We start from the raw sequence: 8,725 nt of genomic DNA on the forward strand, positions 1-8,725 counted from the left end.
TTGTTGTTTAACGCCGCACTCAGCAATATTCCAGCTATATGACGGCGGTGTGTAAATAATCGACTCTCGACCAGACAATCCTGTGATTGATATCATGAGCATCGATCGATCCGGGGTAGAATAGGTCTTCAGCAACCCATGCTTGCCGTAAAAGGCGATTATGCTTGTCGTAAAAGCGACTTACGGGATCGGGTGGTCAGGCTCGCTGACTTCTGTGATGACGTCACTTCCGGTTTCGGTGTCATCAGGTCACGTGACCTGCGCAGGGCATTGTGGGTCATGCGTGCGCATCCAAAATGGCGACACTTCCGGTTCCGGTGGCGCGCGCCTCCAAGATGGCGGCACGTTCGGTTCCGGGAGGCGTGTGCACCTCCAAAATTGCGGCACGTCCGGTTCCGAGGGGTCATCTCCCCATCCGGCACGGCGCCTCCAATATAGGAGAGAAGTTGGGAAGGTGGAAAGGCGAGAAGGCGGGGAGGTAGGAGGAGGATTGATGGAGGGTGGAGGATGAGGAGGAGGAAGAGGTTTTTTGGTGTTTTTTTGTTTTGGTCGGTGGGTGGTGAGAGGGTAGTCAAAGCAAAGGATGAAAAGCATCCTTTCTGGAGAGATGGGTGGCCCTGAAAAGGACCGTTTGATAGTGAGAGACTAACTCCTCACCCACATAGGTGCTGTGCTGCAAAGGCACGGATGGCCTCCCTAGTGTCTCCTGACAGGACACTTACTGAGACGAGCTTATACACAGTCGATGACCCAGCAACGTTTCTTGATGAAATTTGAACACATTATATAATCATTAACCTCGTCAGCTAAATTATATTTGGAGACAAGATGTAGCATGCTAAAGGTAAGTGATTTCGTGTCCCATTTGTTCTTATTAACTAGTGTTGTTTTATATATAAACTGTCCAAGTCTGACTAGAAACATTTGTTTGAAAATATACATTAGGTTTTAATTACATAGCTTACCAAGGAGCAAAAGCTTTTGTTGATCAATGTATCCTTGTACTGATATAACACCAATTGTGTGTGTCTCTCTCTATTTCTTTGGGCATACGCTTATCAAAACCCTGGATTTCTTACAGAAATAGCGTTGAGTGATTTCCGGCATTTCATATTCCTTTAAGGATAGTTTTCCCCACACATTACATCCATATAAGCCACAGGGTAATATCACTCGTTGCCAGATGCGCACGGCGGCTATAGGATTAAGTCCACCACTACAGGCCAGAATCATGGTTTACATTTATCAGACGCCATCAGAGGTCACGTGACAAAACCGAAACCGGAAGTGACGTCAACACAGAAACCGACCAATCAAAAGCTAGGAGCGGTCCCAGAGTCCTGCACACAACTACTCATGTCATCGGTCTCAATTGCGTGGATCGATGCTGATGATATTAATCACTGGATTGTCTGGTCCAGACTCGATTATTTACAGACCGCCGTCATATAGCTGGAATATTGCTGAGTGCGGCGTTAAACAACAAACCAACCAACCAACCAACATATTCCGGGTCGTACCATGGATGGACCTCTGTGTAAAAACCACAAGCATGGCGAAGACGGTAATAAAATGATCGAGCCACTCCATCATGTCGCTTAAGATACTGTGTTTGTGCCAAAGCTGGGCATCCACTGACAATGTGTTGGACAGTCTCATTAAAATTAAGTACTTAATCTACATTCATATTTACATGTTGATGCGAAATCACACATTGACGCTTTCGAATGTGAAGTGACTGGTCCTGAGCAGCAAACAGCAAGCCTTCTGTTTCACTTTTCAGGCCAGCCGACCTCATCCAAGCAAAGGACTCTACAGGGTTGCTTACCTTCTCAACACATTCGATGCTGTGGTCGTTCAGATATTTTTATTATTATTGTTATTATTATTATTATTATTATTATTCACACTGAGTGTTATTATTCACACTGAGTTGCCATATTGAGAGCCTGCGGGTACAACATATTTTTGGTTACGCAAATATATATTTCACTGTACCTTGTCACCTGTGTCATTGTGACTCTGGAACTTGTGAATACGTAATGACGCCAACCTTGTATAGCTCGAGAATAACCCACGTGCCAAGATCAATTACGGAGTATCTGTTCCGAATGATTTACCTAGTCTGAGCCTCAGACGGACAGATAATACACAACTCCAAGTTACAAGTATGTGTTTCTGTATGATATAACTACTCCTCTGTGAAAATGTGGGTGGCCGAATACAAGCAGAGACAGTCAATAGAGATCTAGTGCTGAACTTGTGACGTCAAGAACAGTGGATGACGTTATCTATGATTGTTTGTGACAAGCATTGAAGTGCCGACACAATGCAATGAAACAGTTGAACTACCCAAAGAGCATGGTTAATATAAAATAATCTAAAAATCCTGTACATTCGTTGCTGCATATGCATTTTAACGGAAGACCCAGATTTGTGCTCAATGGCATCAAACACATATACAGTAAACTACGTTTATAACGAACACGCTTATAACGAACTGACGGATTTAACGATCTAAAATCAGTGGTCACTTTGAGTTTGTTTTACATGTAACTGTAGTTTACTGTAGTGTCATACCTGATAACACGAATTCAAATACACAAGAAACGGTTAATATTTCATCAAATATTTATTTTCAACAACGAACGATGACCGCGTCAAAGTATAAATTGAGTTTTCTTTTTTATTTCGTGATTCAATTTGGTGTGAAATGACATTTTAAACTGCAAAGCACCATATGAAACTACTCGAGAGAAGAACTTTCCTTATCATTTAAAATAGTAGCGAATGCAGAAACATGGACTGTTCCTTATAATTTAATCTGATACTGACACATGTTGAAGCTTTAGTACATCTACGTCAGTTTGAGACAACAACAAAATGTCAACTGCATCCTTTGAGTTTTCGTTGTAGTATAGACAGATCATAGCAGCACGTGTGATGCAAGGCGTACAGACAGAAATGCTAGTGTTACACTTGGAGCAACAAAATAGTAAAGAACAATTATTTTCTGCGTTGTATTTTCGGTCTTTAGAATTTCACTAAGAAATTACCGACAACGTAATGTGGGTTATAATTCTGAAATTGCTCTTTGAAATAATGACCATTGATGATTTTGAATTCAAATTCTGTTCCAAAGCGCAGTGAGCGTAACCCACTAAAGCAAATATTGGACGTTAATAGGAAGGTGATCTGGAGGTTATAACAAGGGAAAAGCATTAAGCTGCGCTTATAAGGTGGCTGCTAAATCAGCTCTTGTTCAATCCATCCTTCCTTATGAGGGTCGTACTTCACGGCAACGTCGCCTGCAAATAAATATTGGACACGCGTTGAATAAGCGGCTAGATGGATGTTTAAGCAATTAAATAACTCTTTTGGAACAGATTTCTGTCATGTGATGGATAATACAAAAATATACATACTAGTGCTGGTTTCAGGCAAGCTGAAGGCAGTAGTGAATTCGAGATCAAATTATCAGTTTCTTTCCATTTTTAACACCTCAGGTTTTTCCAGTCGTTTATGTCTCAGTTTAAGGCAGTCAACGGTACACAGTACCAGTTCAGTGGACGTATGCAAAGGCACTTCTTGATATTCTCAGAAATGTAAGGCATTCGTCAATAGGCGTTTTTTATAGAAGAAAATGAACGTACCTTATGTTCGCCTGATGGAGACGGCCATTTGGTTGAAAGTACCAAGGTTTGTATACTTTCCGGTGCCCTCGGTTATAGCATAAGTGTTTCCCGCACTGCTTGTCAGCTCCCAACTGAAATCAAGAAGGTAGAAATTTAAAGAACACCAGTATGTGTCCACGATGAACAGTCAATGCACTGATGGTTGATCCATTGCTCGCCCTGTACCTAACATAGCCAAGAGTTATTTATATTTCTGATGGTGTATGAAACCTAAAACCACTACTAATCACAAACATATCCATCTAACTTGTGACCTGAATATATTGTGTTTGTTTGTTTTTTAACATCGCACTCAGCAATATTCCAGCTAAATGACGGCGGTCTTTAAATAATCGAGCCTTGACCAGACAATACAGTGATTGACATCATGAACATCGATCTACGCAATTTGGATACGATGACATGCATCAACCAAGTCAGCGAGCCCGACCACCCGATCTCGTTTGTCGCCTCTTACGGTAAGCATGGGTTGCTGAAGAACTATTTTACCCTGGATCTTCACGGGTCTGAATATATTGTAAATACAGTGTGGCACATTCCAGGTTGATTTGTGTGAAATGGATTTACTTACTTTCCATGGATTACAATGGCTGATTGTGCCCGGTTTTTAAAGCCTTTCAAATCCGCTATGTCTCCCTGGACTGGTACACAGTCGCCATTAAGGTCGGCATTGCTGTACAAGATAACGTTGATTTGTGGCTGAATGGTGCTCTAAAACCAGAGGATGAAAAAGTGAGAACATTTTAAAGGACAGGCATACAGAACTGTCCACGTGTATTTAACTATGTTGCCCATGTTGTAGTTAAGGACATTCTATATATTTTGAGATATGAGGCCACCCCATAAAATCCAATATGGCCGCATAGAGGAATGAAATTCTAGTATATTTCGTATGAACTTGACCCACAATCTATATATATTATTTTGGAATATATTTACCAAACACTGCATCTGTGTAGTAAATGACTTTATCATAACATACTATTTATCTTCATTATGGGAATCTAAAGTGCGATAAAAAGAAAAACAATATGCATTCTTTCTTCTTCGGCAACCTTTAAGACATACATCATTAAAGCCAATTAGGTATTCCAATGTTGTATATTCGTAAGGTCAATAACCGAATATTAATAAATGTGTTTTTTTATATCGTGATACATGTAGTATAGGCCACTGCTTAATTAGTACACCCGCTTTGCAAATGTGGTGGCGACCTTGATCACATTTAATTGTCCCTAGCCAACCAAACCATTAGCCATTTGCCGCATCTTTCAAAAATTCAAATTTTGTTCTTTAGATATTCTATTGGTGTCATTGTGTTCACCATATGAGTACACAATATTGGTATTGTTAATTAGCCTTCATGAAGTATGCCTTAAAGATATTCCGAAGAATAAAGAAATGCACATTTGTTTCACACTTTACATGATCTAAATCAAGATCAATAGTCTATTAAGTTATTTACTTGACAAATGTGGTGTTGGGTAAATGCGTTCCAAAATGTTCATATTTCATTATCTATTTAGGTTGTGGGTCATGTTCACATGAGATATACTAGAAGTTCATTCTTCCATGGCGGCCATATTTTAATCTTTTGGGTTGCCCTATATCTTGAAATATTTGGAATGTCATAACCTACAACTGTGCCACGTTTCATGCTTTTGTCACAAAGTGCACACCTGAGCCTATATCTGTCACGAAACGGCTGCTCTATTCTGTTTAGTTCCTATTGTACACATTGTCTTTGAATCAATCCCTGGTTCCGCCGCATGCTGATTAAATTAGTATAAAGAACTTAACGTTGAAGTAATGAATCCTAATCAGGACTGATGCAATACAGCAATAAATATTCTCTTAGTCATTAGTCTGACTAAATGCAGAGATTCTGTCATACCATTCTCACTGCAGGTGTTTGGAGCTTTCAAACCTGAAAAAGAACATTACTGAATTGTCAAGTAGGTAAATACACGAAGGTGAGGGTAGGTGAAAATGGGCTTTACCGGCGCGTTCATGATCTTTGCACTTCTTTAGCGACATATATGCAGGAATGTGCGTGTTTGCGTACGTGCGTGCGTGCGCATCAAATTCGCTTCGATTTTATATTACCTATGCACAGGTCTGCTACGGACATTATATAATCTAAGGGGTTCGGGTGGTCAGGCTCGCTGACTTGGTTGATGCATGTCATCGATCCCAATTGCGTGGATCGATGCTCATGATATTAATCACTGGATTGTCTGGTTCAGACTCGATTATTTAAAAGACCGCCGTCATATAGCTGGAATATTGCTGAGTGCGGCGTTAAACAACCAACCAACCAACCAACAAATAGATCTGAGTCCCTATAAGCGTGATGCAACCAACCTCTTTCGCAACTTTCAATCTGAGTGAAGTGGTGCGAAAGGAAGTCAGTTAAAACTATTTGACCCGATATCTAGACTTACGAACTCTGATTTCCCTTTTCCAAAACTTTTCGTAGAGCATGTAAATTCAGCAGACTGATAAAAAAAAACATGTTGATTGCCCAGCAGTGGATATGGGCAGTGTGAATGGCAGTAGGAACAGTTTGTTAATGCTTATACATAGAAATATCAACATTGCTCATCATGTTTGGGCATATGTGTATGTCAGTAGTCAGGCGCATTAAGACTTGCCACCAGTTTCGGTTGGGTCTGTTTAACGGACGAAATTGTTATTTATTTACACTTAAATACATGTTGAACGTGGGTAATAAATAGAATACCACACTCTTGTTAGATACCATCTTAACGAAACTCACGAACTTTCTGTTGTATATGACCTTGCTTTTGCTAGGTCAGATACAATAGAAACACCACTCGTTTCACAAAACTGGTATCTAACGAAACTCAGTGTAGTATTCTGTATATATCAATCCTCATCTCTTCTGAGTGTTGTAATGTTGAGCAAAATCCCGGTCCTGTGTCTCAACTTAGACATTGATATAGCAATCTGAATGGTGATTTGCTTAAAGTTAATTTGCCTGACATTATATCTTACTCTTGTGGTTTGCTATGCGGAAATGCCTTTCACTATTTTCTCGAATGTAAGACATTTTACTTAATATGACAACCTTTATCTTTATATATTATGAATATAGAGCCTCATCCCTATTTAGTATCAAAACCTGGAGAGAAAAAAAATTGCTTTTTCAAATATGTCATTCAATTGAAAGTGGACACAAACATATTAATATTTAAGAGAGAGAATTTAAGGATTTCAACTTCTATATTATGAAGAACACAACTTTTCGAAATATTTGCTTACTCCATAGATGAATTATGGAGAAGACAACGTTTCGGAATATATGCTTACTCATTCATCAAGTAATTCGCATGATGGAGGAGTAAGCATATATATATACTCCGAAAGGCTGTGTTCCTCATAATAAAGAGGTTGACATCCATAAATTCTCTTCTTTATGTGTATCACTTTTAAATGTCATTCAAAGACCAGATTTATATTTATTTACCACTACTTCTCTATTGTATCGTGTCTTCCTAGTTGCTTGTATATTTAATATAAACATGGAATGTCAACGCCTGCAGAAAAATTAGTTCGAGTATCTGCCGAAACAGATGCCATTGGGCGTAAAGGCAAAATAGCGGTGGACATTATGTGAATGGATCACTGAAAATGACTGATGACATCAGGTGTTCGCGAAAGAGTAAGCATGTCCTGCCCTACCGGTAACACTCTCTCACATCATTTACAAACAAAGGTAAGTGTTTGTTTGTTGTCTAACGTCTCATGTTGTTTGTCGTACAAAAGGTCAAAGTTACATATCTCCTTTTTCATTTTAAGTATTCATTTTGATGTTGTATTCCATGTAAATATTACAGTTCAGTAAGTATTTTCAAGCTTTATTCCCCACCTTAACACTGAGAATATCCTTCTCGTTGGCAAAGACACAACATTTTAAATATAGTTTATGCCCCGATGTGACCACAGCAGGATTAAATCATAAGTGAATAATACAGAAGCTCATATCAAGGATATGAGGGATAAAGAAATACTTACCAGGGTTTGTTGATGATCGTTATCTTGCGCTTTGCCGGAGATGGGGTAGCGTACAAGTGTCTCCAGTAGGCTTTATAGTAGCGAACATCCGGGGATCAGCGACCCACGCGTCTTAAAGATCCTGGCACCAATTCAAGGTTTATGTTTTTAACCAATCGTCAACGATCCCCTTTTTCATATTTTAATAAGCAACATCTACAAAATTGCATTATCCACCTACATGATAAATTGTGTAGCAACAAGATTGTTTATGTAACTGTTTTCACACATGCAACCCTCATGCTTGAATGTGACAATACTAGGTTTTTTAGACAACTAATTATGTTTCCTACAACACCATATGTAGCAAAGGAATATAGGAGTCGAGTGTAGGATGTGCATTCGAAAAATGAATTCAAAGCTGCTTTAATATGTGCCTTAATATCAGCTATTGCTCATGAACATTTAGACTAAGTGAATCATAAGGCAATGCATGATTTTCAGTGTTACATTCATACAGTTTTCACCGCCATTTTACCTCTTTGTGCCCCGTGGAATCTGTTTGGGTGAATGGTCAGGCTGGTTGTTCCCTGGGGTTAAAGTTTTGTATTTGTTTAAAGTCTTTGCATCATGTTTTTATGGGTAGTGCATACATGTACACATGTTCCATGCCTGCACAACTTTATATCAGAACTACGAAAACACGCCATAGTTACGTTTGAAATTAGATAGGAACGTCTCTCCCACGCTTTTTAACCCTCAATGTGTGGACGAGAAGTAAAGTGTTTTATAAAATAGTGTGCAGCCTTTTTTACGATTCTACGTAACTATAGGGTAGCCAATTGTTTCTTTGACTGGGTGCAAATTTTATTTTTAAAATTTGAGCCATTATCAAACTTATGTCTGTCTACACTGAAGAAAGTGCAGGATTAGTGAATGAAGAATGGACACCCGTGAGCTAAGATTTATCTATCTTATATCAGCAAGTGCAGCTAAATGTGCTATAGAAATGC

General features: G+C 39.2%; 1 long non-coding RNA gene across 1 annotated transcript; it reads right to left on the bottom strand.

Moving 5' to 3' along the window:
- Nucleotides 1-3,646: 3,646 nt before the first annotated feature.
- Nucleotides 3,647-7,834, bottom strand: LOC124149767. Its single transcript, XR_006863158.2, has 4 exons — nt 7,734-7,834; nt 5,590-5,622; nt 4,267-4,406; nt 3,647-3,766 (listed from the first exon to the last, which is right to left on the bottom strand). It is a non-coding gene; the product is annotated as an uncharacterized LOC124149767 (long non-coding RNA).
- Nucleotides 7,835-8,725: the final 891 nt, after the last annotated feature.

This window comes from Haliotis rufescens, unplaced genomic scaffold, assembly GCF_023055435.1.
Source record: "Haliotis rufescens isolate VD_foot unplaced genomic scaffold, xgHalRufe1.0.p SCAF_6, whole genome shotgun sequence".
Taxonomy (NCBI): Eukaryota; Metazoa; Mollusca; class Gastropoda; order Lepetellida; family Haliotidae; genus Haliotis; species Haliotis rufescens.